Source organism: Humulus lupulus, chromosome 7 (assembly GCF_963169125.1).
Source record: "Humulus lupulus chromosome 7, drHumLupu1.1, whole genome shotgun sequence".
NCBI classification, from domain to species: Eukaryota; Viridiplantae; Streptophyta; class Magnoliopsida; order Rosales; family Cannabaceae; genus Humulus; species Humulus lupulus.
In genome coordinates, this window is record NC_084799.1 from 33,323,809 (window position 1) to 33,349,110 (window position 25,302).

Genomic DNA, 25,302 nt, shown 5'->3' on the forward strand with positions numbered 1-25,302 from the left:
AAAAGATTATAGCTTTTATACATGTATATACTCTACATATCTTCAAGTGTAACATTTATATTAGGGTTTATACCTTTTTAGACACTGTATTTTGTCTCATTACCTGTTTGGACCCTATGTTTTGACAAATTACTTTTTGGACCCTATATTTTATAAAATGATTAAAATAACTCAATTTTGATGAAGAAAAAATTAAATATAACAACACAGTCTTTAAGCAGAATGATTTTATTTTTGTTCTGAATTATTAGTTTGGTAAATTATTTGTGATTTTAGTTGAAAAAACATTGACCAAAATCGGGTTTAGGGTTCTATTTTAACCATTTTTACAAAACATAGGGTCCAAAAAATAATTTGTCAAAACTCAAAGTCCAAACAAATAATGAGAAAAAATACAGAGTCTAAAAAAATATAAACCCTTTATATTATTATCAAGTCAACCCATGAATCGAGTAGAGAGAAAACGAATATTCTCTTGTACTATTTGTTTCCTTCGCCTTTTTCTTTCTTTTTGAAAAATATAATAATAAACTTTCGGGTTCCTATTATTAATTTTCTATTTTCTTTTTTAAAAGAAAAATGTTATAGTTTCTATTTTTTTCTTGATTAAAACTATAAAATAGAATGAATCCCCTTTCATTTTAATTTAATGGATAAATTATATCTTCCACCTAATATATCCATTAATGAAATAAACAATTCACTAAAATACTGAGTACTTTTTTAATTTAGTTTTCAATATTACTGATTTGATAAACAAGGGATTAAAATTGACGCTTGACCAAAAGAGAAAATATATTTGGCACTAATTGGCACTAATTTGCATGACAATGTTGATAATCTGATTTTTTTTTCCTTATGTTAAAGACATGGTAATCTGATGTTTAGGGTGACGAATGTTTACATTTTGAAAAGGGTATATGATAAACTTGATGCTAAAAAAATGGTGATTGACCAAAAGAGTAAATTTGCACAACAATGTTGATAATTATAAAAAATATATAATATATGTAAATTGAATAAATACTTTATGATTACAAAGTATAAAAAAAATATAATAAATTTCCACACCATATGATATTTCTTTTCTTTTTTTCAATTGGATTTTTTTTTCTTATCTTAACTTCAACTTCTTCATTAATATTTGGATTTTGAAATATTACTTTTTTTTGTTAGAAGAAATATTACTTAACGTATCAACAACGAAAATAATAGTGTGTTATGGTGTTATGTTTGGATCAATTTAGTAATATACTAGCACGAACACGACATTAATAAATATGTCCAAAATCTAAATTAATTAATACACATGGTAAATAACACAAGATGTCCAACCAAAATAACTGGATTATGTACTAATTGAGTCTAAAACACATGTAAACATATCTAATTTAATTAAAATATTAAAGTATAAATAAAAGTGTTTTTTTAAGAGAATAAATGTCATATCTATCTGTCATGTACGCTTATCATTTTTTAAATTAAATTAGTTAATATGTGACGTTTAATTTAAAATTAGGTCTCACTTATTATAATTTAATAAGTAGTATTACATACCTTAAACCAAATATAAAATGTCATCTTTTATAGTGTTGGATACCTTAACATACTTTATAATAACATTCATACTTATAAGTAAGTGAAAATTACATGTTATATGGGAATTTAAATAGATTGTGCAAAAATATGGCTTTTTTTCAAGAAAAGTTAAACTATTGTTTTTTTTTTAATTTCACTTTTATGAATTTGGAAGGGTATGTTTGGAATTTGATCATTTTTTTTAGCTTATTTGATTATTTTTTTATATTAATTTTATATAACTATTTTTATATTAAATTTTTCCATAGTTGTTTTGCAAATTTTTTTTTGTAATATGAATTGTGTTTATTATTATTTTTTATTTATTGTAAACATTTTTTTTTCCTTTTTTTTAGGTTGTACGCTTTTTTTTCAAAATCTGGGTAAGGTAACCAGTTACTTAATTAATTTTTTAAAGTTATGTAAAAAAAATCTTACAACTAACTTAAATAACATTTATTCAGAGGGGTAACTAGTTACTTGTTTGTTTTTCACATTTATGTAAACAATAGTCTTAGAGGTTAAATAACATGTATCAGGTGGGGTAACCAGTTACAGTGAGATTAGTAACTTACGACCATAAAAGGGGTAACCAGTTATATTAGAAATAAAAAAAACATCACATTTGAAGAAAAAAAGAAGAAGAGTAAGTATGATTTAGTAACCTAGGTGACCAGTTACCATATAGAACCCAGAAATATACACTCACATTAGAATGTGAAGGTAACCAGTTACCTCCTAAAATATACAAACAAACAACGTGATGGTAACCAGTTACCATAGATCTCAAGACAGAAAAAAAAAATCAGATCTGACCACGAACCAACCTCCTCCCTCACCTCCGACCACTACCAAAAACCCCCATCTCCTACGCGCAAAACCCTGTCGCAAACCCAGCCATCCCCGTTGTTTTGCATAGCTACGAGCACCACAAATCGCACACAGCCCAAGCACCACCCTTCTTCCTCGCCTCCGACCACCACCAACACATCCATCACCTCAACCTATCCCCGTCGTTTTGGATTTGGGGGCTCGAGAATGGAATCGCGCAGAGATGCGCGGATTGAGTTTGTGTTCGTCGTTGGTGCGGCTGGGGTGTTCTTGGCTGAGTTTCATGGAGGTGCGCGCCTAAGGTGGTGAAGGTGGCTGGATTTCACGGAGGTGCGGTTGGGGTGTTCTTGGCAGGTGGTAAGGGGGGTGGCGGGAGATGATGGTGGAGATGGTAAGGCAACCGAGTGGAGGAGTGGCTGGGTTTCATGGAGGTGCGGTTGGGGTGTTCTTGGGAGGTGGTGAGGGTGGGTGGCTGGAGATGATGGTGGAGATGGTGAGGCAGCCAAGTGGAGGAGTTTTGGCTATGGTGGAGATGGTGAGGCGGCTAGGGCAAAATGAAAGAGAAGATGGAGTTGGTTGAAGGATTTTTGGCTATGTTAATTACCATAGTACCCCTCATTTTGCTCTTAGTTTTCCCATAAACTACGTTTTTGTTAATTAAATTTTCCCATACAAATTAAAGAAAATTTAACTCCTATATTTTTGCACATTGATGGCTAAAAAACCATATTTTTTAAAAATCCCCTATAAGTAAACCCAACTTAGTGGAGCTCTAGCCGGCCAAAGTGTTTTTTACAATAAAATAAATCATAAACCAAACTAATTTACTAAAATTTTAGAAAAAGTGATACAAATATTTAATCCTAAAGTTGGTAGCATGATTCATATTAATAAAATTAAATGATATTTATGAAATTAACCTTTGATACATTCAAGTTTTTGGGCTTGACCAGCTACATGGGCCTAATTTTAGTATTTTGTTGGGTTTTTTCTAATAAATATGAGAATATATTTAAAAAAATTATGGAAGAATCAGTTAATTTGATAAATATGGGAATTTTTGCTCCCACAAATAACTTCTTTTATTTTAAGTGAAAGCCAAAACCTTTGGCAATTTCTTTTGTTGGATTCACATATTTTTCAATAGAAATTTATAAAAAAATCACATTTACTATAATGTTTAAAAAATAATTGGTATACTATTTATATTTGAATATAATTAATTATTAATAGAGAAAATTATAATAAATTACTCAAAAATATGCCACCAAGAAGCTCATTGTCCCTATTTTATAAATTGCAAAGAAATGACTCACTTACACTTTTGATTACCTAAATTGCCCTAGTCATATAAATGTCATATTTTCATCTCCCATAACCAAAGATAACATAGAGATTGATCGCATCCCATGGTGTTGTCAGCGATCGGATCTCAAGCTAATTTTCTCTAGTTTTTTCCAGCAAAAAAGAATGTTTGGTCAACTTTAAAATTGTGTTTGGTAGATGGGTTTGAGTGGCCTTGGAATTTGTACATGGCCTTAAGATTATGGTAATATCAATCTCAAACATCCAAAATCCTCTAAAATGTCATGTAGGACCCACAAAAATCCTATAAACCCCACCTTAAAAGTTGAACCAAACAAAAAAAATATTTTACATTTTCATTCCCACACTAATAAAAACTCATTCCAAACACCTCATAAGTTCTTTCATATTCTCCTCCTCTCCCTTTTTATGGTTTTTATCTTTTTGGTTCTAAGGTGGTCTATATTGTTAAAAAAAATTTAAATTTTGTACATTTGTTAAATTAATCTCCATTTGTGGGGTTATTATGTTCTAAGTCATTTTCTTTTTTACAAGTGATCCCATGTTTGTTTTAATTTTTTTAAAAAATAAGTTACATTTTTTAGAAATTTTTTTAGGTTTTTATTAAATACTTTTTTTTAATACGCACTCAAATTTTCAAAAAATACGATTTTTAAAGTTTCATAATTACAAAAATACGATTTTTAGGAAAAACAACTACAAAACTATTTGAAAACAATTCACTGGGTCAATAAAAATATATATATATATATCAAAACAACTAAATATCAACAAAAAAAACCGTAAAAATTTAAAAATTTCTTTAAAACTATGAAATTGAAAAAAAAAAAGTTTGATTGTAAAAATATAGATGTTGTTTGGTAACACTTAAAAAAATATTTTTTTATTTAATTAATTAAAAATTTGACAATTAAACATAAAATGTATTTAGTAACTCTATTTTTATTTATTATTTTTTAAAATTTTAATTAAAATTTATTAAATTTTGAAAATATAATTTTTTCACTTTCAAATTTTTTTTAAACATTATTCAATTTTTTTTTTTTATTCTCTTCTTCAAATCAACACTTCATATTGTTAAACAAAAAATAAAAATAAAAATGGGAAATTTGCATCTATACCGCAAGTTAATAAAAAAAGTCTAAATATACAGTAATTGAAATTAATTACTGTTGACGTGGTTCTTCGACAACAGATAATTATATGAATAAATGGGGTGGATTAGTGCTTAATGATGAACCGTAATATGTGAATAATCTCAAAGAAAGGTTATAACTCGTTTACTCTTTTTAGGTGGTTCGAAGGTTAAAATCCCTCTAGTCCACCAGTCAATATTATTGATATATCTCTGGTATTCCTTACAGGGGTGTTTCTTTACAAATTAGAAGTCAACCATTTGCAATGCCTAGGATCTCCATATTTATAGGGAGAGGACACCTGGGTGTTGGCAAAGGGGGTCATCCCGTGACCTTCTTACCCATCATGTCACTTCTGTGACATTCATGATTAATTCCTAAAACCTGACAATGAAGTGTGGTCTAATCAATAGGTAAGGGGGATAATGGGCCGCATGGCCCAAACTAGTCGTGGGGTGCCTGAACATGCACGTTTATGCTGCGTGTCCGAGATTTCAGGAATGGAGTAGACACGTGATGTCTGATATGCGCACGTTTACATTGCGTGGTTGACTTTATAAAGGGTCGGACGTGTCAGCTCCAGGTCGTACCTCGAGCTTGATGTAGTCCTAGCTCGTGGTGCCCATGTTTACATTACTAAACCCTTGGCTACCTCGAGCTAAAGAGGTAGAGACTTGTAATAGCAGCTCCGGGTGGGTAGCTTCCACGTGGCTGATAAGATTATGCCCTTTTCCAGCTCGCTAATAACCCGTGGATATTTAGGGCGTACATTTTCCCCCCAAGCCCCTGCTCGTGGCATATGACGTCACCTGTGGCCACAGTGGGGGCTTTTAGGCTTCCTTGTCGACTCTTCATGTCCCGCCCATTGCGCTGGTATCGGATACGTGGAGCATCGTGGTTGGTGACGGTTCATCTTCTGAGAACCGCATTAAATGGCCTAGCCTATCTTCAGCCGTCGTTTCGTCTTTCGAGTTATGATCCTCGTATCCCACATCAAGACGATCGAACGACCGTCATTCTTTTGCCTTTTACGTATATATAAGGTTGGCCACCTTTTGCATGAGCCACCTTTTATTTGAAATTTTTTCTCATCTTCTTTCTTCTCTCTTATCAGTTTCAAAACCCTTTTTCCTTCCGGTCATTGTTCCAGACGTTCCTGAGTTCCAGACATGAGGGTCTCTCCGTGACTCTGGTTCCAAAGATTCCACCAGGATTCCAACTCCTACGCTCTTTTCAGTTTTTACGCAGCAAAAAACTTCTGAAGTCCTCTGCCTACTGTATGCTTTAAATGTTTCCATTTTTCTTTGCTTAGGTAAACTTTCTTCTTAGCTGCATACTGTAGGTTGTTTTTCTTTGCTGGTATTTTGTGCGTAGGTTTTTATCCTAGGGGTATCGACCGTAGGAAAGAGAATGCTTAGGAACATGACTCATAGGACAAAATTCTAGGGTGATTTTTCTGGGTTATCTTTTTAAGTGCCTGTTTGGAGAGGGGAAGGCAACAAGTTTCTGGGGTGCAAAAACTGGGTAGCTTAGGGGACATGCTTCACATGCGGTTTTGCCTTTCGAAACTTTCCCTCCAAGGCAAACTTTATCCTGACCCTCCTAACACACGGATCCCAAGCAATCGGGGACCCGTTGGGAGCATAGGCTCGTGTTCATAGAACCGCGTGGTGTCACTCGCCACGGGCTGAGATTACCTCAGCCCGTGTAAAGGAAACCATTCTTCGTGCTAGATTCTTTCTTATGCTTAGGTTTCATTTTCTAAACTTTATTCATCTTTGTTCGTTAGGCAACCAGATGGGACCTAAGAAGAATATGCCCAAGAAGAGTGCCACCAGCTCGTCATCCCAGCAGGCCAACAAGGGGAAAGAGGTGGCAACAGACTCCTCCATTCCCCACTTCGGTCCCACCGTGGAGAAGGAGGTCGAGGTGGGACCTGACGCCTTCTTTGAGGCCGAGAGGATTGCCTCGAAGGTTACAACCCAGGGGAAAGTCAATAAGATTATGCTTTCCCACAATATCGAGATAGGGAAGGGCGCCCTGGTCGCCCGCCCTCCCCTTGAGGGCGAGCGGAGCTGCGCACCGCTCGATGAGGAGTTCGCGGCCTGGAGCGACGAACACCTCAAGGCTGGGGCCTTTCTCCCCCTGGACCAGTACTTCGCGAACTTCCTAAATTTCATGAAGCTGGCCCCCTTTCAGCTCCCCCTAACTCTTACCGTCTGTTAGCGGGGTTAAGGTACTTGTTCCTGAAGCAGGAATGGGAGGTCCCCACACCGGCAAACATCCTCTACTTTTTCTGCCTCAAAGCCAGCCTGGAGCAACGGGGGCGTGGTGACGGGTTCTACTACCTGACCCGTTTTCCCAACTCAGCCGCAGTCATCGAGCTGCCCAGCCACCCCAATGACTTCAAGGATCAATTCTTCATGTCAACGGGGTTTCGCAACTGCGAATATCATTACTTCAACTGTCCTCGTAAGTTCCTTCTAACTTTAGCTCGCAAGATCGTCGCTGATTAGTTTCTTTCCATTCGTTATTGACTTGAAAACTATCATGCAATTATTTTTGCGAGGACGGCTAAGTCGGTGACCCTTGGGGGTCAGTACGAAACCTTGGCGGGGCTCCCTCAAGTGAAAAAGACTACCGCTAGCTCGTGTCTGATGAGACGATGCTGGCGTGTAAGTTGATTTATCCAGGCCAGACTCTGGCCTTGAGGAGGTCGCGGATCATCCCCGCAGTTCGCGAGATGGCACCCATCCCCGAGGAGGAGGCCGCAGATGAGGACGAGGACGAGGAGGACGAGGTGTCCCTCGTGCACCGGAAGCGGGCTCTTGAGGTCGCCCAGGAGGTCAACACAGAGCGAACCCAGTCCGGGGCAGCAGCCGGCCCCTCCGGCCAAGGTAACCCTTACTTGTTTAGCGATTTAGACAGGGCCGCCGCAGACCTACGACTTGCTAGGTTTAACCCCAGCCAACTCGTTCACCGCCACCAAAACGACCCAGATCGCAACATCACTCTACTCCAGTGTGTTGACCAGCTAGTGTTGCGTTATGACATGGGCCGCCCTAGGGGTACTGTAGTAGTAGATAATACCCTGGCCTTTAGGTCGACTTTCTTTGAGGAGTATGGGACCAACCTTAGGTCGTGGCCCTCCCTTCTTAAGGGTGTAGTAGCTTCGAGTCTTAGGCAGTATGTAGAGGAGTCCAGTCCTGAGGTGGATCCGGACCTAGAGCCTCCTCTCACTCATGAAGTCATTATCTTAGACTGCCCCGTAGAAGGTCCGGGGCCAGAGGTCCTGACAATAGATTCCTCCTCTAGCTCGGAGGGTAGGACCTTTTTCAATACATACTTTAGATTTTTTGTTATCAAAGTATTTTTACATGCATACTAATGATTCGCTGTCTTTGTTTCAGACGAGGAGATGTCGCAGCCCGGGGACAACGTTCTGCGATCTATGTTCCAGGGGGGAAATCCTTCCTCCGGGTCGTCTGGGCCCTTGGTGAAGAGGCTCCGGCTGGCCAAGAAAACCCCTTGGAATTCCTCCAAGTCTCTTGCCAAGGGGAAAAGCCAGGGTCCTTCTGCCACAGAGAAGGTGCCTCCACCCCCTCCTGCAGTAGAGAAGATGGCTCCACCTCCCCCGCGACCTCCTGTCCCTACTCTGGAACAGGAGGTACCAACCGGGACCTTGCCAGCCCCGACTCCCGGCGTGCGCGTCTCAGTCAACCCTCAGGCCTTGGAGAAAATCCCCGAGGTCTTTAGGGGGACGGTTTACGAAACCGCGACCTACATGGTGGACCACTGCTACAACGCCACCTCGAGGGACTTGCGGGAGAAAGAGACGAGGACCCCCGAGCATGTTATGGAGTCTTCACAGGGGATGATCTTCACTATAAGTTTGCCTTACCACCAGTTCTTTCTGTTTTTTTTTTTCTAAGGCACTTGCCTTATTATCTTTTTATCTTGCAGGCGGCTTTGGCTCTGCACCGGACCATATCTCGGTCCAGGGCCAGGATTAACGAGATCAGGGGCGAGCACCAGGCTGCCCAGGCCGCCCTTGCATCCGCTCAACAACAGGAGCGGTATGCCAAAACTGCCCTGGTGACTGCCCGGGAAAACGAGAAGGTCGCGCAGGCCGCCTCGGTTGCTGCGCAGGCCGAGCTAGAGGCATCTCGGGGCAAGCTGCGGGAGGCCGAGGCTACCAAAGTCGCCCTGGACGCTGTGAAGGTTGAACTTGAAGAGGCCAAGGCCACCCTTGTGGCAGAGAGGGAATCTTCCAGCTCCTCCATGGAGGCCATGCTGTACCATTGCTGTGCCTTCAACCAGGATGGTGACTTTTCCTTCCTGGGGCCAGACGTTTGGGAGTCCTTCTTGGAGAAGTTCAAAGCTCGCCTTCAACAAGAGGCTCCCTCTGAGACCAGGGAGACTTCCACTGCAACCGAGCAAGATGTAGAGGGGGTGACTTCGTCGGAGCGGCCTGGTGGGGCTTAGGATTTTTGCTCCTTTCTCTTATTATTATTTTTTTATTTGTAACTTTACATTACGAGGTTTTTTATCCTTGAGACAATCGATTTCCTTAGATTTATTTTAATCTATTTATATATATTTGGTTTGACCTCATTGTTACTCCTCTTTAATGCATTTGGTGAGAACTTAGTTTCTGTTGGTGTTATGATTGACATTTCATGCTTTTTGGGAAAAACAAATCTGTTAATCAATTTGAACCAACTTCTAAGTCTTAGGACCTGGTTGTATCCAGGACATTAATTTTAAAAACTTAGTTCGTGTTAATCCTTTATCGATATCTCGCGCTTTTTAAGAAAAACATTGATCAATCAATTTGAACTAACTTCTAAGTTTTAGGACCTGGTTAAATCCAAGTCATGTTAAAACTTAGTTCATGTTAATCCTTAATTGATATCTCGCACTTTTTAAGAAAAACGTCGATCAATCAATTTTAACTAACTTCTAAGTTTTAGGACCTGGTTAAATCCAGGACATTAATTTTAAAAACTTAGTTCGTGTTAATCCTTAATTGATATCTCGTGCTTTTTAAGAAAAACATCAATCAATCAATTTGAATCAACTTCTAAGTTTTAGGACCTCATTGTATCCAGGACATTAATTTTAAAAACTTAGTTCGTGTTAATCCTTAATTGATATCTCGTGCTTTTCAAGAAAAACATCGATCAATCAATTTGAATCAACTTCTAAGTTTTAGGACCTGGTTGTATCCAGGATATATGCCCCCCAAGTAATCAGGAAAGGGTCTTTCGTGGTTACTTGACGTTACATCCACTAACATATACAATTAATGCAAAAAGATTAACTCTTATTACTTAATAAACAAAAGGTGGCTTTTCTAACTAAGCCTTACAAAGATATTACTGATAATATTTCTTTAGGTGTATAGAGTTCCAAGTCCGTGGAACTGCTTCTCCGTTAAGCCGAGCTAGCTTGAAGGTTCCTTCTTTCACGACCTCGGTTATTTGATAAGGCCCTTCCCAGTTTGGTCCCAACACTTCGTCCTTGGGATCCTTACTGGCTAGGAAGACTCTTCTGAGTACCAAGTCGCCAACGCTAAATACGCGTTTCTTGACCTTTGAGTTGAAATAACGAGTGATCTTTTGTTGATAATGTGCGAGCTGCAGCTGTGAATCTTCTCGTTTTCATCAATTAGGTCGAGGGACGCGCAGAGCAATTCGTCATTCCGGTCTTGGTCAAATGCCTGGACTCTATGCGAGGCCACCTTTACTTCGACAGGAAGGACTGCCTCACTCCCGAAAGATAGGGAGAAAGGAGTATGACCTGTCGACGTTCGATGTGAGGTCCGGTATGCCCACAGTACCTGGGGGAGCTGTTTGGGCCAGACTCCCTTGGCTTCATCCAGTCTCTTCTTAAGGCTCGCCTTTAGCATCTTGTTGACAACCTCGACCTACCCATTGGCCTGAGGATAGACACGGAGGAGAAGCTTTTAACAATGTCGTGCCTCTCGCAGAATTCGGTGAAGAGGTCGCTATCGAACTGCGTTCCATTATCCAACACGATCTTCTTTGGCAGCCCAAATCGGCAGATAATACTCTTGACCACGAAGTCGAGGACTCTCTTTGAAGTGATCGTCACCAGGGGCTCTGCTTCTGCCCACTTGGTGAAGTAGTCGATAGCCACCACCACGTAGCAAACTCCTCCCTTTCCAGTAGGGAGGGCACCAACCAGGTCAATTCCCCAGACCGCGAACAGCCATAGGGACGAGATCATCTTCAACTCGACCGGGGGAGCCCGGGCAATTGTGGAAAATCGCTGGAACTTGTCACAATTTTTGACGTAGGAGATCGAGTCCTTTGACAAAGTGGGCCAATAATACCCTTGCCTTAGTATCTTCAGGACCAGGCTTTGCCCCCTAGTGTGATCTCCGCAAAAACCCTCGTGCACCTCTTGCAAAATGGTCTTCGCCTCGCTTGGCAGAACACACCGTAGGAGAGGTAAAGAGTGTCCACGCCGGTATAATATCCCATCTATCACTGTATACCTTGGAGCCTGGTAAAGTACCAGCCTTGCGTCATTTCGCTCCTCGGGTCACTTTCCTGCTGTGAGATACTCGAGGATGGGAGTCATCAAAGTCGGTCTGGCGTCAATCATCTCGACCTCCGCCCCAAATTCCTCTATGCTTGGTCTTTCCAAGAACTCTACCGGCACCAGCCCTAAAGTCTCCGCCTCCCCAGAGGTAGCGAGCTTTGCCAGGGCGTCTACATTGGCATTCTGCTCCCGAGGTATTTACTCGACTGAGCCGCGCTCAAATGCGAATAGCTCTTTCTTTACCTTGGCCAGGTAAGCAGCCATCTTGGTTCCCTATGCTTGGTATTCCCCTAACACTTGGTTTACCACGAGCTGGGAATCGCTGTAACACTGGACGGAGCTGGCCCTCAGCTCCTGGGCCACCCTTACCCCAGCCAATAAAGCTTCGTATTCGGCCTCGCTATTGGAAGCTTTGAATCCGAATCGTAACACCGAGTGGAATCAATGTCTCTCTGGGGATATCAATATGATTCCAGCCCCGGAGCCGTTCTCATTAGACGAGCCACCTATGAAGACCTTCCATGAGGCTTGAGCTGACTCTTCTACAGGATCTTCTCGGAACCCTGTGCACTCTGCCACAAAATCAGTCAGGGCCTGGCTTTTTATTGTAGTTCGCGGTATGTACAGTATCTCAAATTGGCTGAGCTCGATAGCCCACTTCAACAGACGCTCCGATGCTTCATGTTTCTGCAAAAGCTGCCTTAAAGGCTGATCGGTTATGACGTGTATTGAGTGGCACTGGAAATACGGCCTGAGCTTTTGGGAGGCCGTAATAAGGCAGAATGCCATCTTTTCCATCAATGGATACCGGGATTCAGCTCCGAGAAGCCTCTTGCTGATGTAATAGACTGGCTTCTGAGATCGGTCTTCTTCTCGGACTAATACGGCGCTAGCCGCATCTTCCATGACAGCTAGGTAAAGGAAAAGAGGCTCCCCTGTCGTTGGTTTGGATAATACGGGCGGCTCGGCCAAATGTGCTTTCAGGTCGAGGAAGGCGCGTTCGCATTCCTCGATCCACTCGAATTTTTTATTTCCCCGGAGCAGGTTGTAGAATGGCAAACACTTGTCGGTAGATTTAGAAATAAATTGATTAAGGGCCGCCACCCTTCCTGTCAGACTCTGAACGTCTTTTTGCGACCGGGGTGAGGGTATCTCGAGTAGCGACCTGATCTTATCGGGGTTCGCTTCTATTCCTCTGGTATTGACAATGAAACCCAAGATTTTTCCCGACGCGACCCTGAAAGTACACTTTTAGGGGTTTAGCCTCATGTCGTATTCTCTTAGTATCTTAAAGCATTCCTCCAGACCGGAGACATGGTTATCGACAGTTTTTGACTTGACCAACATGTCCTCAACATACACTTCCATATTTTTCTCGATCTGATTGGTAAACATCCTATTTACCAACCTCTAGTACGTAGCTCCGGCATTTTTTAGCCCGAAGGGCATGACCTTGTAACAATAAACGTTAGTTGGGGTCATGAAGCAAGTGTGTTCCTGGTCTGCTAGATTCATGGCGATCTGGTTATAGCCCGAGTATGCATCCATAAAATACATGAGCTCGTGCCCCACCGTGGCATCTACCAATTGGTCGATCCTTGGCAAGGGGATGCAATCTTTTGGGCAGGCTTTGTTCAAATCGAAAAAGTTGATGTATGTCCGCCATTTCCCATTGGGCTTCGGGACCAGCACAGGATTGGCGACCCAGATCAGGAACTTTTCTTCACGGATAAAGCTGCACTTTAAGAGCCAGGCTACTTCCTCCTCTAGGGCCTCAGCTCGGGTTGTTCCTAGGTGCCTTTGTTTTTGGGATTTCGCAGGCACGCTTTTATCCAAGTGGAGGGTGTGCATGATGATGCTCGGGCTGATCCCTATCATGTCTCCATGAGACCAGGCGAACACATCTAGATTTTCTTGCAGAAAGCTAATCAACTCTGCCTTCCTCTTGCTACATAGATTTTTCCCGAGCTTCACCACCTTCGAGGGGTCTTGTGGGTCGATATTTACCTCCTCGAGCTCTTCGATGGCCTGGAGATCGGATCTATCATCGCCTATTATGGGGTCGATATCATTATTTGAGATGATATCCTTCCCTTTGGCATTCTGAGGTTTTTCAATCTCAGGACTAGGCACAATTTCCTGAGATTCCTCACTCCCGCCCTGGATGGTCATCGTCTGCTGCCCGAGTTTTGATTTTACCTTCATAGAAATGTTGTAACATTCCCTGGCAGCGAGCTGATCACCTCGGACAGTGCATATCCCCGTGGAGGAGGGGAATTTTAGTGCGAGGTGACGGATGGAGGTTATTGCTTCGAACGCTATCAAAGTAGGACGACCCAAAATAGCATTGTACGCTGTGGGACAATCGATGACCACAAACTGGAGGAGTTTTGAGACAGTCCGGGGTCCCTCTCCCAAGGTAATCACCAGCTCGATCGTTCCTATTGCTGCTGACCCTTCTCCAGAAAATCCATATAGCATCATGGAGGTGGCTTTCAACTCGGTGACAGATAAACCCATCTTTTCCAGCGTAGACCGAAACAACAAGTTCACCGAGCTCCCATTATCGACCAGTATCCTCCTAACTCTCCAGTTGGCGAGCTGGGTAGCTATGACCAGAGGGTCGTTATGAGGGAACTGGACGTGACTGGCATCTTCCTCGGTGAATATGATTGGTTGCCTCTCCAATCATTGCTGTTTGGGTAGATGTTGCTCTGGGACGAACTCCACTCTATTATGAGCTTTTAGTTCATTGACATATCTCTTCTGGGCACCTCTGCTCGTGCCGGCCAGATGGGGGCCCCCGGAGATCGTGGAGATCTCTCCTCCTATCACAGGAGGAGGGGTGTCCTGATTTATCCGAGACCCGGGCTGACTTATCGGAGCTTCTGGAGCTGGTTGACCGGCAGGAACTCTATGCCGCGCATACTGAGCCAAGGGTCCAGCTCTGATGAGAGTCTCGATCTCATCCTTCAGATGCCTACAATCGTTAGTGTTGTGGCCAATGTTGTTGTGGAATCGACAAAACTTGGAGGGGTCCCGCTTAGCCTTCTGGTGCTTCAAAGGCTCCAGTTTCTTCCAGGGGAGGCGAGCAGAGTTTGCAAGGAAAATGTTCTCCCTAGTGTTTGTGAGCTCGGTGTAAGTCGTGTAGACTGGCTTAAACTTTTATGTGGGCTTGTTCTTCTTCGGGCCATGCTGGCCGCCCTCGCTGCTCCCTTTTCTCTTGCCTCCACCAAATTGGTTATTCTGTGTAACGGTTTGGGTCACTGGCACGACCTCCGTTCCCACTCCAATGGGCTGGTTAGAGGCTTGGCTGGTTCCCGCGGCCGATGCTCGCGCCTCCTCCAGGTTTATCCATCTCTGGGCCCTATTTAGGAATTTGTTCATGGTGCTGAAACCTTTTCTCTGTATCTCTTCCCAGAGCCCGCCTCCGACGAGGATCCTAGTACTCAAGGCCATAAGTTTGGAACTATCATCTGCGTCCCTGGCTCAAGCCGCGATGTTTGTAAATATGCTCAGGTAAGCTTTCAAAGGTTCGTCGGGCTGTTGTCTTACGTTTGCCAAGGTGTCGGCTTTGACGCAGGCGACCTGAGAAGCTCGGAATGCTCTCTTGAAGTCAGCAGAAAAGGTTTTCCACTAGCTGATGGACTGCTTTTTATTCTGTTTGAACCATTGCCTGGCCGACCCAGTCAAGGTGGAAGGAAATATTAAACACCTCAGCTCGGGACAAATGTTGTGGGCCATCATAAGGGTGTTGAACATACCCAAATGATCTGACGGGTCCCCGGCTCCATTGAACTTGGACAAGTGCGGCATACAGAAACCAGGTGGATATGTCGTGGCTGCTATGCTGGGAGCGAAGAGCTCGAGTTCGTCACCCGAGTCGTACTCATCTTTTTCTTTTACCAATAGGAGCTTCCTCATTAGCTCCTCCATCTGAGCCAGCCGCTCCAGGGTTTGGTCCTTGCTTCCTTGGTTGTTCTAGGGCTATTCAATAGCTCCAGTTCCGTGGTACGCGTTAGGCGGGTTATTGTCCCTTCTATCTTAAGATAGGTTATGTGGGACATTCCCGCTGTCACGTACTTCTGACAGACGCTTCCCTTGGCGAGCACGACTACTGTCTCTAGCTGGGTCTCCTCTCTAAGAGTTGAGGCGATCTCGGAGGTCGGCCCTCGGGGTGGCCCAAGGGCTTTGAGCCGAACTTAGGCGATGGCGCAGGTCTTTGCCGGACATGTCACTTCGATTACTCCCGGTCCAGTAACTTCCGTTTGAAAAACTCAGAGCCCGCTGCTGAGGGTGAGGATCCGGGATTTCCCTGGGCGCCCAGCTGCGATGGGAAGGTCCGACGAAAGGAGGATTTCTCCTGCTGCTCCTATGAGCCGGAATGTCTCAGATTGGACAGGGAGGAGATGGGTATCTTATTGGCGACGGGGGATGCTTAACTGGTGACACGATCCTAGTCCTGTCAGGGCGGATTAAGCTAGGTCGCGGCCGCTCCGCTCTACCATCCCCCACGTCCTGCGCTCGGCGGTCTGATCGTGGTGAAGGACGGCTGGCCGGGGTGGGCTGTCGTCGCGAGCCCTCCTCGGACCTCCTTCGAGAGCTGCCTCGGGCCCTCCTGGGTGCACTCGAGGGTGGAACTGAGCTAGGAGTTGAGGTCCGGATTGATCGGCTGAATTGCTGATCAGCCCAAGGAAGTTCCTCAAATACAGTTTCCTGGTGGCGTGACGTGGGAGTAGAATTTGATGTCGAGGGTCTGACCGACCGACTAGGTCTGGACCGGTTACCCCGGCGGGACTTATGAGTCCCACCATGCCTCTTTTTGAAATTAGCGTCGGTTGTAAGAGGGGGTAATCGGGCCAAAACCTCTTCGATCTGCTTGTTTGCTTTCGCTAGCTGACTCCTCAATTGTGCATTTTCCATTTCTACTGCCGTGTAGAAATCCGGGTTCGGATTGGGCGGCCGGGGAGCCGAACTTCCAGTGTCGTCTTGGCCCATTGGCTGCTTTCTCGGACGCTGTTGAACCTCAGGGTTTTGCTCATCGGATATGGCGGCATGGTGGGCCTCCTGCCCATCACGTTGATCCGCTTCGTTACCATGCCTTGAGCGAGTAACCACCATGGTTGGGTTTTTTGTAATAGCACCAATCTAAAATCCTCTCAATGAAAGCACCAAACTGTTGACGCGGTTCTTCGGCAACATATAATTATATGAATAAATGGGGTGGATTAGTGCTTAATGATGAACCATAATATGTGAATAATCTCAAAGGAAGGTTATAACTCGTTTACTCTATTTAGGTGGTTCGAAGGTTAAAATCCCTCTAGTCCACCAGTCAATATTATTGATATATCTCTTGTATTCCTTACAGGGGTGTTTCTTTACAAATTAGAAGCCAACCCTTTGCAATGCCCTGGGTCTCCATATTTATAGGGAGATGACACCTGGGTGTTGGCAAAGGGGGTCGTCCTGTGACCTTCTTACCCATCATGTCACTTCTGTGATATTCATGATTAATTCCTAAAACCTGACAATGAAGTGTGGTTTAATCAATAGGTAAGGGGGATAATGGGCCGCATGGCCCAAACCAGTCGTAGGGTGCCTGAACACGCACGTTTATGCTGCGTGTCCGAGATTTCAGAAATGGAGTAGACACGTGATGTCTGATATGCGCACGTTTACATTGCGTGGTTGACTTTATAAAGGGTTGGACGTGTCAGCTCCAGGTCGTACCTCGAGCTTGATGTAGTCCTAGCTCGTGGTGCCCACGTTTACATTACTAAACCCTTGGCTACCTCGAGCTAAAGAGGTAGAGACTCGTAACAGCAGCTCCGGTTGGGTGGCTTCCACGTGGCTGATAGGATTATTCCCTTTTCCAGCTCGCTAATAACCCGTGGATATTTAGGGCGTACAATTACAAATATACGACACCCAAATGATCCCAACTAATAAATAATCTATTGGTAAATATGACACCTAAGCCCATTCAATAACACATGTAATTTTTTCTCATAATAAATTATTAATGTTTTTAAGAACTAATAATATAATTATTAATTATTAGTATTATAAAGACGAATCTAATAATTTGAAAACTATTTATTTAATAATATTATATTATGGCCAAATCTATCACCATAAATTAGTTTGTTGGTTTGATTTTTTTTAACGTATTCTCTTTTGACTAAATTAATCAAAACAAAAAAAATATTTGCAAAATAAAATATTACTCGTGAAAACCAATCTAAATAAATATTAGTTTTTTTTAACAAACAAATAAATATAGATTTTAATACTTAAAATTTGGTCATCATTTATTTAGTAATTTAAAAATTCATTATCACTATGACAAATTCTTTTATTTTTGTTAACATGTTTGTAACAATGATTTACAAAATTAATTTTATAAGTAAAATATTCAATTTTTGTAACTAAAAAATTTACAAAAATGTTAGATGTTAGAACAACTAATATTAATATTATAACAAGGAGTAACAAAACTATTAGAATTAATAATAAAATTGTTACATGCAATAACTAAAACTCATTAAAAAGTATAAATATGTTACAAGATTGTAACAAGTAGTAACAAAGCTATTACAATAAGTAAATATTTTTTTAAAAATTTGTAAACAACAATTACATATTAATTCATAACAAAAAAAAGTCTATTTTTGATTTGTAACAAAAGTTTACAAAACTAATTCACAAATAAAATTATATTTTTCAACTAATAGTTGCATAAATAATTTATATATTTACTTAACATAATTATAATAAAAATTTACTAGTTTTATAATTTTAAAAGTTATTTATTCTCCAATATTATTCATAACACAACGTTACTAATTTATAACATATTGTTATTATTTCAATAATTACTCATCTTTTAATATTATTTAAAGAGATTAATTTTAGGAAAATTCACAAAAATACATTGACATTTTAAAAAAATATGAAAAATACGGTAGATTACAAAAATACGAAATTATTATGAAAAACACAGAATGACTAGTGTAAATACGGAGTAGCAGTGAAATACAACTTTTTTTTTGTTAATAGCTGTTATAAATTTGTAAACATGTGTAATAGATGCGTAAACCAGTTATATAAAAATATTTTTGCAAACAACATTTATAAATATATAACCAAGTTTTATGGATTTGTAGACAAGTTTTACATGTTTGTAGACAACATTTACAGAATAATTCATTGCTAATTTTTTTTTTTGTAACAATGACTTACATAACTAATTTAATAACTAAAAAATATTATATTTGTGACTAATATTTTTAAAAAGTAAGTTGTGAATTTAGTTAACATATTTGTAACAAAAATATCTAAAACTAAGTTTGTAACTAAAAGAATTTTATAATTAGTATATACAAAAATGTTAAATTGCATTAAACAAGTAACGTATATTTAAAAAAAAACTGTAACAACTAATAAAGAAATCGATTATATTGATTAAATATATAATATTTTATGTAAGAAAAAATATTTATTTAATATTAATAATTATATTTATTTTAAATATTTATAAGTAAAATAAATTTATTTGTAATTATTATTATTATTATTATCATACCAAAAGTATCTTTGAACAAAAAGACAAAAAAAAAATAAAGTATTGAGATTTTTTTTTAAATATATAATATGAAAATTGTAATATTTGTATTATAGGAATTAATATAATTAAAATAGTAAAATATAAGATCAAAATTGTATTGATTTGACAAAAAATATTAAAGTGATTTGACATATAATATTTGAAAGAAAAGTTGATATGACAAAAAAAAAATATAGTGGTTCAAAATTACATATCAATAAGATACGGTAAGGAGAAAAAAAACATGTGTGTACACATTAGTTGGGAGGAGCACAATAAATATGTAATTTTTTAAAAACATGTGTGTACACATTAGTTGGGAGGAGCACAATAAATATGTAATTTTTTTAAATTGTGGTATAAAACGATTTTTTTTTAAATTGCCGTGTAAGATGTAATTTACTCAATAAAAATTATCAAACGTGTTTATTATTTTTTATTTTTAAAAACAAAAAACAAAAATAGTTACCAAACATATTTTTATTTTTTAGAAATAAAGAAATAAAAATAAAATAATATTTCTATTTTGGTGTTTAAAAAATTCAAAAACAAAAATTTTACCAAACGGGCCTATAATTTTTAGTGAAAATGAGTAAAAATCTTTTTTTTTCTTCTGGACATATTTTAGAATTTAGAATTAATGAGTATGAAAGAGGGAAAAAAACATTTCAATATAAACTTTAAATGGTAAGACAACGTCTACCAATTTTAACCAAAACTTCAGATATTAAGACAAATTAGATGATACCTTTTAAAATTAACAAGAAACTTAGCGTACCGAATTATGTTACTTTTTATTATAAAAATACTAGGTTACATATGTACCTTGCCAAGTGCCAATTGTTACCTATGGCAATCGAAGGAACAATATATCTATATTTACATAAATGCTACACGATATCTTTAGCGTCCTAACAAATTATCTATTGTAATAATATATGTTGTATTTGTTTTCACCACCCAACAAGTGGCAATTAGGAGTAATTAGCGATAAGCCATGAAGTTCTTGGAGGGCGAGCTCCTCCACAAAGTCCAGTCCAGCCAAGTCGTAGGTGTCTCCAGGTGAGGCCATGCCCCAAAATCTTCTCTCGAGGCGAGGATGTCTCCAAGTGAAACCATGTCCCGAGCTAGTCTCCAAGTCATGGATGTCTCCAGGTGAGGCCATGCCCCGAAGTCTTTCCTCGAGACGAGGATGTGTCTCCAAGTGAGACCACGTCCAGAGCTAGTCTCCAAGTCATGGATGTCTCCGAGTGAGGCCACGCCCCGAGTCATGTCCTAGAGGCGAGGATGTCTCCAGGTGAGGTCACGTCCCGAGACGCCATTCCTCAAGTCCAGGACTCTGGTGTTCGAACCCGGAATTGATGCCATGTGTTAGTCACTGCGGGTGTGGGCCACCAGAGGATCATCTGACAACTTTTGGTGAGTCTCGATTAGTGGTACCGAGTTCGTACACTCGACAATCAATATTTCTTACAACGCCGCCTGACATGGGCAAACGTGCGCCACACCCTGACAGTCACAGATATGTTCTATATAAAGTTGGTGTGTGACTTTCTGCAATGGGCCCCGTAGAATAAGCGCGGGTCGTAGTCTATATTTTAACACAACCCCTTTTTGTATTAACTCAACTTTAATACCTCAAGATAGGGGGGATCTAACATTAATAAGAGATGATTAACATTAATGATCACGGCCTCTATAAATAGGGTTGGGGTATCTCCTTGTAAGGGGTTCAGTTTTTTAGAAAGAGAAACTATGTAACTCAGTGAAATATATACGCTGCCTAAGAATCACCATTGAAGCTTGCCACTACAAGCTTCAAGCTCACTAAATAATAGAGACTCGTGGACCATGGCTCTTTTACAGCTCGAATCACGTAAAATCATGTGTTCTTTCCTTGTTTTTCCTTTAATCTTTCAGATTAAGTTGACAACAAAAAAAACAGTCAACAATATATATATATATAAATTCTATTGTAGAGACATAGTTTTTGTCCCCACCGGTAGTGGCGTTCTTATTTTTAGCAGTAAAGAAATTATAACTTAATTTTTTTATATGACGGTGTACATTATAATTATAGTAGGCATTTAATTAGTTTTTAGGAAATTCTGAATAATTTATGATGTAGAAAACAAACTTCAAAACCATTTGTTTCAAGCGCGAATAAAACAAGCTTCAAAACAATCTGTTTTTGTATTTTCAGCACATGAATAACTTACAATCTATTTTTTAATATAACATTGTACAATATAGTTATTTAGAACATCTAACAAATTTTTGTGAAATTCTGAATAATTTACGGTACCGAAAACATGAAACAACTTGTTTTGAAGCCTATTTTATATGCGTGTGAAATAATTTCTTTTGAAACATGTTTTGGGCACCGTAAATTATTCAGAATTTTCTGAAAACAAGTGAGATGTCCTAAATAACTACATTACCGTCATATAAAAAAAAATTGATTATAATTTTTTCACATGCCAAAAATAAAAACGTCCCTACTGATGAGGACAAAATATATGTCCCCATAACTTCATATACATATATATATATTCTATATAAAAAATGTGTAGATAACGAAAATTCTTGGTTTTAATGGTTTTTTATTTATTGTTTCCGTTAACTTTAACGGAATATTATTTTATTTAACAGAATATTCTTATATTTAATAGTAGATTTTAAACATGACTTCAATTTAAATAAAATTAAATGAATAAATAATTAAAAAAATTAAAATAAGATATTTTTGAGATATTTTATAATAATAATTATTTAAAAATAATAAAACCATATATTTTATAACTTAAATAAAATTTAATTAAACTTAGTATTATATTAAACATATAATATATGTATGGTAAATACTATTTTGGACCCTATGTTTCGCAAAAGTTACCAATCGGACCATTTATTTTGTTAAATGATAATTTAGACCATACGTTTTACAAAATGGAACAAAAGAATACCCTGTAACAGATTTTTGTCTAACTTATTTTAAATATGACCAAAATACCTGCATATTTTATTAATTAATGAATTAAATAAATAATGAAAATTATATTTTAAAATAAAAATTAAATTATTTTATTTTAAAATAAATTATAATTAAAAATTCTATTTTAAATAATAATAATTAAACTATTTTTTATTTTAAATATATTTTTATTATTTATTTAAATCATTAATTAATAAATATATGAGGGCATTATTGTAACGCCCTGGCTACCCCAGAACAGTTACGGTGAACAGTGAACCGGAAATTTGACCCCCCTACCCGAGTCCTTTGGTTAAAAATGTGATCTAAGTGTTACTATTAGGTTAAGGAGGAAAAACCAGTAAAAAGGAAAGGATACATTTCATTAAGTAAATAAACTGCTCATGAGCCTTTCAAAATGTTTACAAGCTGTTCATAATACAAAAGGGTCGCTACTGTTTCAAATTTACAATCCCCGCCGGCCTAAGCGGCAAAAATAGGGTAAACCCCTAGTCCCTTTGAGAACTCCCTGACCGTGGTGGTCAAGCGGCCCAATATGTACACAACATCGCCCAAGCTCTCCACTAAGGATTGGGTGAGCTTCTCTTTTCCTTTACCTGCACCACATAGCACCCATGAGCTAAGGCCCAGCAAGAAAACACAACAAAGCGTGACATAATATCAACAACGATTATAATAACCATTCAGGACTATCAGTCCATAACAGATAGGTGCAGTCGCAAAAGTCACAAAAGACGGATACAGCTCCCTCTAACCATGTGACGATAGGGTCACCAAGGTTTAACTGATAAGTGGTTCTCACATAAGTTTAATCAGGATAGGTGCATGGTGATTGGTCACCAACATAACCTTCCTCCCGACTCAAGAGTCGTAACTATGGACAACGTCCCTTAGCCATGTGACAAACAGTCACCGGGGTCATACGCCTTGGCTATAAACATCTGGTCTAAGACCAGGCAAGCGCTTATAAGTTCTTCGACCTTAGGGTCGGTCCAACATTAATGCCATAGAGCTATTCAATGCATGATCATCGACTTTAGGGTCGGTCCCTGACTAGTCAGTACAATAGACAAGTAATCCACATTCACCAGCATTTAATACGTAGTCCCTGTCCACATACATCAACCAACATGCTTCAATAACAAACCATGCATGTCATATACATATACAGGGTGCAACTGTATCCATACACTGTTTTCTTACCTCTGGTTCAAGTGAAAGTTATTATAAGAACGACCCCTGAGAACGATCAATCTTTAAATTCCTTGACGGTCACCTGGTCATAACCAAAATATAGAATTCATCAATAAAAATGATAACAGAGAGTTCCCAAACCATAACCTAGCCTCCGAGACATCAAACACTACCCAACCGGGTACTAAGTTCAACCCTGAGGCCTAAGGCTTGAACCCCCAAGCTAAAAACTCCATTTTGGCCAAAATTTCTCCAAGGGCCGCGACCCTCCCCTGCTACGCCGCGGCGCGCCCTTCAGACAGAAGTGGCCTTCTCTGCCAGCGCCAAGGGCCGCGGCGCACTACAGCCTCGCCGCGGCGCCCAGCCCAGACCAGCCAAAAAATGGCAGCACGCACCTGAAATCTTTCCCCTGCGTTTTCCCTTGGAACCAAGCCCTCTAACCAGCTCCAAACCTCCTCCAAACACTCAATTAAACCTCTAAACATCACCCACAACTCCCTCTCATCAAAACCCAAGCTAAACACCAATTAAAACCTCTTCAAATCCAAACTTTCAACAAGAATCAAAAGCTGAAAACTAAAGGGAAAAATAGAGCACAACCTGAATTCAATGACTAGAACTCACCTCAAAACCAGATTTGAACCTTCTTCAATGGCTGAACCAAGTCCACCAACCCAGCCCTTGAATTTCCTAGCTTGAAACCCCACCTAGAGCTCAAATCTCCAAAGAAGAAAATGGTGAAGATTGGTGTACGGGAAGGGAGAAGACAACTCTGTTTTTGTTCTGTTATTTCTATAACCTTCTACAACCAACTAAAGGATAATATAAATCCTTCCAAATGACTAAAATACCCTTAAGTCATTTAAAGCCTCTAAAGCCATTTCAAGGGTAAAATTGGTACTTTCCACTTATCCCGTTAATCATAATTAACGCTTCCCAATTCCCGCTAATCTCAATATTCTCAAACACCAATATTTCATATCCCATTACCCTAAAATCCTCGGTAACGCTCTAACCATTAAAATCACCCCCGAGACTCACCCCGAGCCCCGAGCTTAAACCTGTTATGACCAAACCGGTAAATCACATTTAAAGATCGTCTCATGCCGAAATACTCAAACCAATCCACATTATAATGTGGTCTCACAATATATCATTGACATGCAAGCAAATATACAATTATACCCTCAACGGGCCAAATTACCAAAACACCCCTGTAAACAAACGTGGACCCACATGCATGCATTTAACATCATATTATAATATAATTCTCATAAACATGCATAAACACATTTAATGGCATAATTAAACAGTTATGGCCCTCCCGGCCTACTAAACCAGCCATTAAACCATATTAGGGAATCCGGGGCATTACAATTATGGTCATATTTAAAAAAATTGACTAAAATCTGGTTCAGGGTACTATTTTGTTCCATTTTGCAAAACGCATGGTCCAAATTATTATTTAACAAAAAACGGGATCTGATTGGTAATTTTTGCAAAACACAGGGTCCAAAATAGTATTTACCATATAATATATAATATTTTGTTGTCACTGCACAATTCAAAAACTAGAACAAACATAAACAAAAATTAATTAATTAATTAATTAAAATGTGATATTTTAAATATATTTTATGATAATTTAAATAATTAAATCATATTTATTTAAAAATAATAAAGACATACATATCAGTTTTTATCTTATAAATTTGTGTGATAATTTGTTTTTTTATCAAGTGGTTGAAATTCTTTTTTTTTTTCATCAAAATCACCAAAGGACATTGCGAGATATATTAGAAACTAAAAATAATTGATGCATACATACTACTGTCTACACTATGAACTTTTCTATTTTTATTTTATTTCTATTATTAATTTCTTTTTAAATATTATTGTATTTTATATATATATATGTCATGTAGCCATGTGTTACACCCAGACTTCGAGACTTGAGGTTGTAACCTCGAAAGCTGGATCCGTCAGGGGTGAGTTCGCGATAGTCAAAATACATGCTCGTAATCTAGACGCCGAATCTTCAAAACAGGTGGCAACCTCGAAGA